Genomic DNA, 9,584 nt, shown 5'->3' on the forward strand with positions numbered 1-9,584 from the left:
CCCTTGTACCACATGTTGTCAGCACCTTAACCAGCATGTACAGGGGTGTCCTGGAGAAAATAATAGTTTATTGCAGGGACTATATTTGGTCACATTTATTTGCATTGTGCAAAAGTGAGTGTAGGATGGAAAAATGAAAGGAATGGGTGTCCCAAGGGAAACAGAAACCCACAGGTTAATGTGATGTGTATTTTCTGAAAGTGGGATAGCAGATGAAAATACCATTTTTTGGATTAGGAAAGGTGGTCAAAATTACATATTTTTATCCTTTGCTCTTACACGATGATAATGAGAGAGAGCACAGGGGAAGACAGTTTTAACCTTCATTAGGTGTGTTCATAGCAGACCATTTTCAGATGAGTGTCTGGCCAAAAAGTGTTCCCTGCTCGCAGCCAGCGCGGTTTGGGTTGTGCCCCACTGCTGCCCTGCTCCCCAGGGAGAGGCTGTGTTGGCAGATCCCGGTCACCATGCCTTGTCCCTGAGACCTGGAGTGCTGTGCCAGGATGGGAATGTCCCCTGCGGCCCTTGAGCCTCACCCCAGTGTTGTGGGAAGCCAGTCCAAACCCCAAGAATGGGGAGGGGATCAGAATGGATATTGCTCGAGTGACTGTTGGTTTTATGGCTCAAGGGGAAACACCAGTCTGGGTTTTTAACAGAATAGACCATCTTTGGCCCTGTCACCTGAGAGCCAGGATCTCACAGCATTGACAAGAAGTTGCTGTAAAATCTCTGAGTTGCAATGGCACTTCACTGCTGTGTTCCTGGATGTATTTCACAAAAGATTTCTGATTAGAGAAAGGAAAAGGCAAGACTGTAGCCAGCCCTGGCACTGCAGGAGTCCCTCAGTAAGGGCTGCTTTATGGTACAGCAGAAGGTGGGACCACACATTTCAGTGGGCAGGGAGGCTGCCAGGGCGGGTACCTGCTCTGTGGACATGGCGGCAAAAGTGAACTGGCAGGCCAGAGACAGGCTGTGATCAAAACTTGCAGCTCTGTGAGGGAATATTGGGGAAAAAATTGATCATGAGCTGAGAGAAGGGGTAAATTGATGTAACCTATAACAGTGCTTCTAGATGAGTGTGGGTGCTCTTGAGTCATGTATGAGGGGCTGTGGTGGGTGTGGGTGGGCAGTGTGGTAGGGAGGCTGTGGAAGTCAGGCTGTCATGGATGCCACTGTACCTTGTGGCTGCTGTCTTTCTTACCACCTCTGGTTTGTGCATTGGTGCCCAATGCAGGGCACACCACAAGAAGATAGTGAAGGAAATTTCCCTACTTCAGGCTCTCTTTGTTCTTTTCCCTGACTTTTCTAGCAGATATTTTTGGAGCTCTTGCTAGTAGAGAGATGGGGAAGAAATCAATGTCTGTGTCTAGCTGGAGAGGGATTGGGTTAACAGATGTAGCAGGCTTTCTTTTAAAAAGCAAACCAAAGGTGCTTTCCTCTGAAATTCTCATCCTAGAAATACGCAAGTAATTTGAAAGAAAATTCAACTCTTTCTATCTCAAAAGAGAGAAGTGTGGTGGGGACCTGCACTGCTGTTGTAGTGCTTGGCCTTTTTCAGCAGCTGCTGGCTCTGCCTGGGGTGGTGTCAGAGACTGAAATAATTCATGCCTCAAACATTGATATAAAGTTTTGCTTATTAAAACAAAAGCTGTATAAAGAAGCTACAATCAAAGAAGCTTCCCCTGAAGATACCTGACTGAGACTTTGGACAGAAACTCAAACTGCTGAGATTAGATAAAGGTAAACCTATTGTTCAGTCATCTCAGGCTGAGGGAAAGGTATGCATCCATGAAGGCCAAAGCCACCAGCTGCACTGAGAATCATCCCTGGCTGAGTTTGGGGTGGGGGGAGAGCACAGCTTACAGAAGCCAGGTTTACACAGACTTTCCCCCCAGACAAAGGAGGAGGAGGAGGTTTGGGATGCGTGGTGTAACCTCTGGTCAGAGGCAATAAACACCCATCCTCTGATACACAAACTGGCCCAGGTGTGGAACCCCCAACCCCACAGGCCATATCCGTGGGACTTCCACGTGAGAGGCAGCTGAGGGGGAGTCACAATCCATCACAGACCCCCCAGAGTGCTAGGTCTTGCATCACAGGAGTGCATGTGATGCAAGCAGAGTCTGCTGCTAGAGACTGCCCCCTCCCCCGGGGGGACATGCCTGGAGATTGCCACCTGGCCTGAGTGTATATTAACCCATGGGATTCTGTGCTTCCTGGCGGGACCACCACCACCGAGAAGACCAGCTGGAGAGGATCAACACAACATCGTTCGGAACCACGGATGGTAGTATTTTCTTTATTCTGTCTCTGTCACCCTCTTTCTGTCCCCCCCACCTCTTTTGCTACTTCTCCTTTTCTCTCTTTTCCTCTCTCTCTCTCATACTTACTATCAAATAAAACCCATACTATTGACTGGCATATGGTCTTGTTTGCACCTTAATTTGGGCAGAGGTATTTCCAAAGAACTTTAATAATTGGATCATAACAGGTGGCTGTTTGGGGTGGTACATGGCAGGACATGCAGGACTGACTGATGGAGTCAGTCCGGCATGGAACTAGGCAAGGACTTTCCCTCCTGCCCTGTGCAAGGTCTTTTTAAGCTTTTCAGGGACTGATTTGACAAACTGAGCCCTAAGTAGAGGGCGTAGTTGCTTAGGAACAGTCAGAGGCAGATTATATTTGGTGTATAAATGCAGCTGTGATTAACTGAACAGACAAAACCAAGGTCAGGGAGGCAGCTGTTACCTTGTCCTTTTGCTATTAAGTTCTCTGTGAGAAGATCTGTTGCTAAGGATGTCTTGTGTAATGATGCAGTTACACTGACGCAGGGGGAGGTGATCACCTTGTTACATCTCCGGTGGCATTGATGATACTAAAGCTCTCTACTCTCTGTTTCTTCAGAGGTAGCCAAGTGCCACAGCTTTCTTCTGGGAAGATGGGAAATGAGAACAGCTTGTTTGGGGATACTTACAAAGATCTCTCAGTTTTTCAAAAGGCACTCCAGAAGGTGGGGGTATGGGAGGTTTATTTACACATTGCTTACTCAGATTGGGCAAAGTTACTTCTTGTAAAGACACTTTTTTTTCCTACCAATGCTCAGTGAATGCAAATTGCGTCTACTATTTGGCCTTGGCACTGTTCCTGTTGGTTAGAGAAAATGTCCATGCCTGCATACAAAGTTAATGTTTAGCAGTTAATGCTTCAAGAAGCCTTAAGGGACTTTGCCTGCTGCCTTTTGTGAGCTGGCAAGAGTTTGATGCTGTAGGTCTGTCCACAGTCTGCCCTTGCACACCTTGCTAGAGCACCGGCATGCATTTCAGCTGGCTTAGTTAAAAGCATGTGAAATACTTCATCTTTTCATTCTGCCATCACTTAGCATCCATTCCAAAGCATTTCTGGTTGCTGCTGGCCCAGGAGAAAGATGGTGTCACCTTTCCTTGCCTTCCAAACGAGTTTTCTGAGAGCTTGTCCATTAATTCATCAAAACAAGAACCTTCAAGCCTGGATGGTGCAGCCTCCCCTGGGGGAGAGCTGAAGGCATGCTCTGAGAACATGCATCTCTGTGGGGCTTCCACATACCAGAATTCAAGAAAAGTCTCATTGGGTTTGGGGTTTTTTTTTGTTTGTTTTGTTTTGCATATGTACATAGAAATACTCAGAGTCGTGGGACCAGTAATTTGATTTGTGAAAAACAGAAAGCCAGACTGGCTTGGGTTCAGGAGGATGCTGGTGTGGTCTGGGGGCAAGAGGCTATGGCAAGCAGATGCTGGGCAGGCTCAGGAAGAGCAGAGCTCCTCCAGCCCCGTTGCTGTACCCATGTCTCTGCCTGCACAGTCACAGGCAGGAGCTGCCATGGATGTTCCTCTGAGCTGGGCCCTGCTCTCCCCTGAACCGCTTCACTCCCCAGCTCCAGCAAAGCAGATTTCAGACTCTTTCAGCAGGACCAAATGCTCTGCACCAGCTGCTTCTGAGCCCCTGAAGAGCCCAGGTGTTTGTGACTCTTCCTGGGTTTAGCTGTGATAGCCATAAAAATGGAACTGAGTGGGTTTGGGGTTGCTGGTTTTTTACCCTTGCGAATTTTTCTGAAATTACAAGGTGAGAGTGTGTTTTGCCATAAGATTTTTTAGTTGCAGAGTGATAAGCACATAGGACTATGTTGGAAAAGGAAAAATTAGCAGGGGGAGCTGAGTTTTGACTCATGGATGATATTTGAAAATTAGTGTTTACCAAAGCTTAGTTCCCTGGTGGGTGGCTGGTTATTAGAAGTGACTGTGAACAACCATGGCATTTAAACTGAGCAGGGCCACTGCACAGGGCAGGGTGGCCTGAGCCTTTGGCTCTCCACAGGTCAGGTGCTCTGCTTCAGCCGGGAGTGTGAGCTCTAGTGGAAACCTCTCCTTGAAGTTTAGAAATTCACTTTGCAAATTTTGAACTTCATTGGAATAATAGGAAGCTCATTAAACCTTTACTTAAGCATATGTGGTTTAACAGCATCCTCTAAGTTTTGCCTGAACCTGATGGTGCTTGACTAATGCAAAAGAGGTGTCACTGTAGCAGTCTGTGGAGGCTTGCAGAGAGAGGAAATTCTTATTTTTCATGGCTGACATCACCACCGAAGAGCAGACTGGCCTTCAGTCCTCCATCAAAAGCACCTGAATCCACCCTCTGCGTGGCAAACTGCAGCTTCTGCTGCTGCTCATCCAAGGGCTCATGGCTCTGAGAGCAGTTCTGCAGCTTTTTTTCAATACTTATTTGTTGTGACCTCTGACAATACTGGTGTGCAGTTGCCATTTCTGAGCCTCAGCCTTAACTCAGTTAAAGTCCAAATTGCAGAGCCCAGGAGCCTGGCAGGTGGTGGCAGGGGAGGATGTTTCTTGTAACTCCACAGAAAACAGATGTTTTCAAGGCAATTGCAGAGATGACGCAAGGAAAAGCAGAACTGAGACTCACCAACCTCAAGTTAGAGTATTTGTAGTGAAAAGCACCAGGTGTTTCCGTGGCTGGTCCGCGGGTCGCTCTCCACACGGCCTGTGCCGCCGCGCTGCGCCCTCAGGGCACCGTGGTGCTGCGCGGGCTGGGGAGGAGGCGAGGCCGGAGCTGTGACCCTGCGAGCTGAGGCGCTGCTCCCCCGTCACTGTGTGGGGCTGACCCGGGGCCGCTCCTGTCCTGCTGTGACTGACTGGGGGGCATCCTTCACTTAAAAAGGGAGCTCGTCGTGAAGGGTTTTGTGCCCTTCGCAGCCCCGTCAAACAGCGCTGCAGAGGCGAGGCCGTGCAGGGCCAGCCGGGCCGGGGCTGCCCTGAGAGGGAGCCGTGGCCGGGGTGCTCCGGCACGGGAGGTGTCGGCAGGGTAGAAGATGGAAGCTCCTGGTGGGAAGCGGCCTCACGTCGCTGGAGGGGATTCCAGCCTGCTCCCTCCTGCCCAGGCATCCTTGAGCACCGGGTGTCGTTTGGCCCCGTTTTGTGCCCTGAGCTCGCTGCCGGGGCCAGCCCTGAGGGGATCCCTGGGGCGGCACTGGCAGCACCAAAGCCGGGCACTGGCCCCGCAGGGCTGCTGGCTCGGCTGCTGAGCACTGACGCTGCCAGCTTCTGTTCGTTACTTATTTCTCTCTGGCTGTCTCTCTCTCTCCCCCCCTCCTCGCCTTCTCTCCCCTCTCGCTTTCCTGCGCAGTGGTTTCAGTGCTTCTCGGCTGGGTGGCAGCGGTGTCACAGCCCCCAGCAGAGCCTACCCCTGTCCCAGGCACGGCTGTGCCGCCAGGAGACACTGCCAAGACATGGCACGGGAAAAGCACGGGGGAAATGGCTCAGAAAAGGCGAAATACTGGAATGGTCCCAGGAGATTTTAATTTCTTTCTCCTTTTTCTGCCGCTTTAACTTTTCAGGGCAGTGACACTAATGAGCTGTGATGGAAGTGAAGTCAATAATCACGTATGCCACGCCAGACACAGCACATTGATTTTTAAGTCTCCTCTCACTAATTAGTGACAGCCTTTGTAGGGACTGACTGCAGCGCTTAAACCTCTGGCAGCAGGAAAGGCAAAGCAACACAGAAGAAAGGAAAAAAAGAAAAGCCTTTGCTTGATTTGTGACTTTCATGATGTTTTTACTAGAATCATAGTGCAATAGCTTAAAAACTGTTTTAAAAATAGATCTAATGGTGTATCATAAGTTTTAATAACTTTTAAAAAATAATTTCAGTTTACTGCTCACTCCAGACAACCCAAGTAAAACATAGGTACAAGTCAGCATGAGGTTGCTGCAGGGGAAAAAGTTGTATCAGGATTTGATCATTCCTGTAATTCTGCTACTTAATTGAACACGAACCAATGTAAGTATTGAGGAGTCTTGTTGAGGTGCCTAAAGCTTGAGGCACAGCTGTCCTCACAGGGCCTGCACCCCTCACAGGTACAGCAAGGAACATTCCTGAAGCTGTCTGTTAGAAAGTTCACTTGGGCTCTCTTCTAAAATTTTGCTACATGAGGTTTCCCTTTGCTAATACAACAATAATTAATACATATTTCTTCTTCTTAAAATAATTTAATAATAATAATAATAATAAATAATACATCTTTATTCTTCTTAAAATAATGAATTTTAAAATACAGATATTCAATAAGAATGATTCTCCATTTTCATGTAGTTATGCCCCTCTGTATTTATAAACTAATTGTTGCAAAGACACATGCCTACCTAACAAAAAAAAATTGGAAAATTAGCAAAATGGTATGCTAATGAGTTATACTTGTTCACTGAGGCAGCCAGTGAGTTATACCTGTTCAAAGAGCACGAAGAAGGCTTTATATAAGAGATTGTGCAGGTCAGTATAGTCCTGGAATGGGTTCATAATATGGCTGAAGAACTAATTGAGACAGAAATAACTAAACACTTTCTAGTTCTGATCAGAAAGTTTGATTCTTTTAAGACAGTTAACGAATGTTGTTTCCAGATTTTTAAAAAATTAATGACAAAATCCAGAAAACGTGAATAGAATTGTTCATATGATTTTCTACTTGAAAGACTAATGGAAAAATATGACTGTCACTGTCTTTTCCTCATTCACTGTGACTGATTGTTTTCCCTCACTACTTTCTCATGCCTCTGGTGTTCATTGTAACATGGATTATTTGTCTTGCTTGCTGCTGTTGGTAAGTGGCAGTAATAATGATAAATGCCCATGTTTGGGGATTAGGCCACACCAAAGAGTGGCTTAATCTCTCTCTCCTCCCTCATGCATCCTAGTTTTGCCCCAAAGTGGTGCATGAAGAATAGGGTAGTAGCATGGGACACTAGAGGCAGTATGAGATTTCAGAGTAAGAGGAATGCCAGGATATAATACAGAAAGTGTATTAAATCAGGCTGTGCAGCTTGTTTACAGTGGGATTGACCAAGAACTGCTTGTAAAAGAAATGAGGTTAAAATTAATGAGCAGGTGAATCTGCGTATGTAATTTGTCAGAGCAAGCAACCAATACAAAATAATGACTCTAATTAAAGTCAGGAGCCCAGGAGGAGAAGGATACTTCAAACAAACCCCAATAGTAGCCAATCAAGCATTCAGCTCAATGTGTATGTTCAGTCTCCTTGTCTATAGGTTTAAACCCCAGTACCCTTTAGCTGTACTGAGGAACATGGGGTTAATTACCTGTCCCAGCTCAGGCGTTCAGCCACACCACACGCTTGTTTCCCATGAGCAAACAGGCTCTTTGCTGAAGTAAGGGTTATCTGTTTCCAGGTGTTATCCCAAGTATGCAAGAAACGACATCTGAAAGAGCTTGTCCTCTTACGTGATCAGCTTCCACTGGTTTTCATACAACTCCACTAAAACCAAAGTGAGCACTATGTTAAGGATATGGTTTTTTCCTCTTTCCTTATAGTTTGCCAGTAGAGGTGTTTCTGGGAACAGGTTTCCTTACAGTGTAGGTTTCAATGGTGCTGTTCCTTGGAGGCACATTCCAGCTGGGGAGGGGATGTCAGTCTCTTTGCACTTCTTACAAGAAGCACCAACACAAGATGTTCTCTAAATATTTTTGTGCAGTACAAAAAAGTATTTGGTGAGGAAGCAGCAGGGTCTCTGTGCTCTGTGTGAATGAGTGCTGTATTGCAAACCCTGTGTGTTACCACCATGACACGATTTTTCTCTCTCACCACAAATAAGTCAACAGTGGCCGGCTGAGTCAGGCTTGCAATGAGCTCCTGAATCTCCTTTTGATGCTGTTTCTTTTGTTCTTTGCCCTCCCTGTAATACTGAGTACATGACCCGATTCAGTCTATGGATCAGTGTTATCCAGAGTCTTGGAGAGGAATGACCACAGGGACAGTGCTTCTTCCAGGTCACCTCCTGTCTCTGGGAAAGGCTGCAGGAGCACCAAGTAGAAGACAAACAGGGGAAGGGAAAAGGCTCAAGACATGCACTATGAGACAGAGCACAAGTGGGAATGCAGCTGTGTCGATAACACCTACAGAGCCAGGATTTTGCATCATCCTGAAGGAATCAAATGCCACAAAGCTGCACAGAAAAGCTCTTCCTTGAAAATTCAATGATGAGAAAGTAGACTTAGATTATTAACAAAGCACAGTTTTAATAAAAATGTTTAAGGCTTACATTTCAAAATTACTTACAAATAAACTTAATCACAATGCATATATTCTTAAGTTTTAAAAAACCAACCATATTAATTCTAAGATAATAGATATTTTCTGAGTTATAAAATCCCATATAAATAGCATATTCTTCTCAGTACACTGATTATAAGAATACATAAAAATTGGGATACATATCTGAAAGGAATCCTGAGTATGCACTTCACAACTGGCAGAAAATAGAACAATGCTAGAGTTGGACACAAAAATGCTGTTGTCCCAGTATACAATTTTCTCAAAAAAAGAAAACAAAAACTAACCCCCCCCAAAAAACAAAACAAAACAGCAAAAAAAAACTGTGCAAAAAAGGGAGAACTTTTTGGTTGCTCAACCTTGTTCATCTCCACAGACTCAGGAATGACTCTGGATACTCCACTCCTTGAAATTTTGGGAGCACTGTGTGGATTCTTCTGGTTTCAAAAAAAGAGAATGACATCTGTCTTCAGCTGGACAGAAATAAGGCACTTCCTTAGAGCAGGTCAGTGTGGGCAGCTTGGATTTACAGCCAGAGAGCAGCAAAAGGTGTCTCTTGAATGACAATGTGTGGAAACAAATTTGGAAGAGGCAGCCAATTCTTTCACTCCTCAAGATTCCCCTGATTCTCCCCCAAAATAACAATATAAATTCAAACAAGAATGAATTAAGTGGAAACTTTGCATGTTAGAAACATTTTTTTTTAGACTGAGGTAAGCAAACAAACAAGTTGGACTAAGAGCAAGTTGTAGCAGCATTTAGATCAGGGCATTTATCCCGTGCTTTCTCTTCCCTCTTCCAAGAAAGCTGCACAAGAGATCTACGTGACTGGCAGTGTTCCCAGTGTGACTACACCTCCCAGGAACAGGCAGACTGCAGCACTGCAGGAGGACACCCCCCTTGCAGAAGCCTCTTGGTGTGTTTAATTCAGAGCTATTTTATTATTGTAGCACAACGGCGTTTTTTCCAG

The sequence above is a fragment of the Lichenostomus cassidix genome, chromosome 1Aa (genome assembly GCF_008360975.1).
Source record: "Lichenostomus cassidix isolate B80296 chromosome 1Aa, HeHo_3.0, whole genome shotgun sequence".
Taxonomy (NCBI): domain Eukaryota; kingdom Metazoa; phylum Chordata; class Aves; order Passeriformes; family Meliphagidae; genus Lichenostomus; species Lichenostomus cassidix.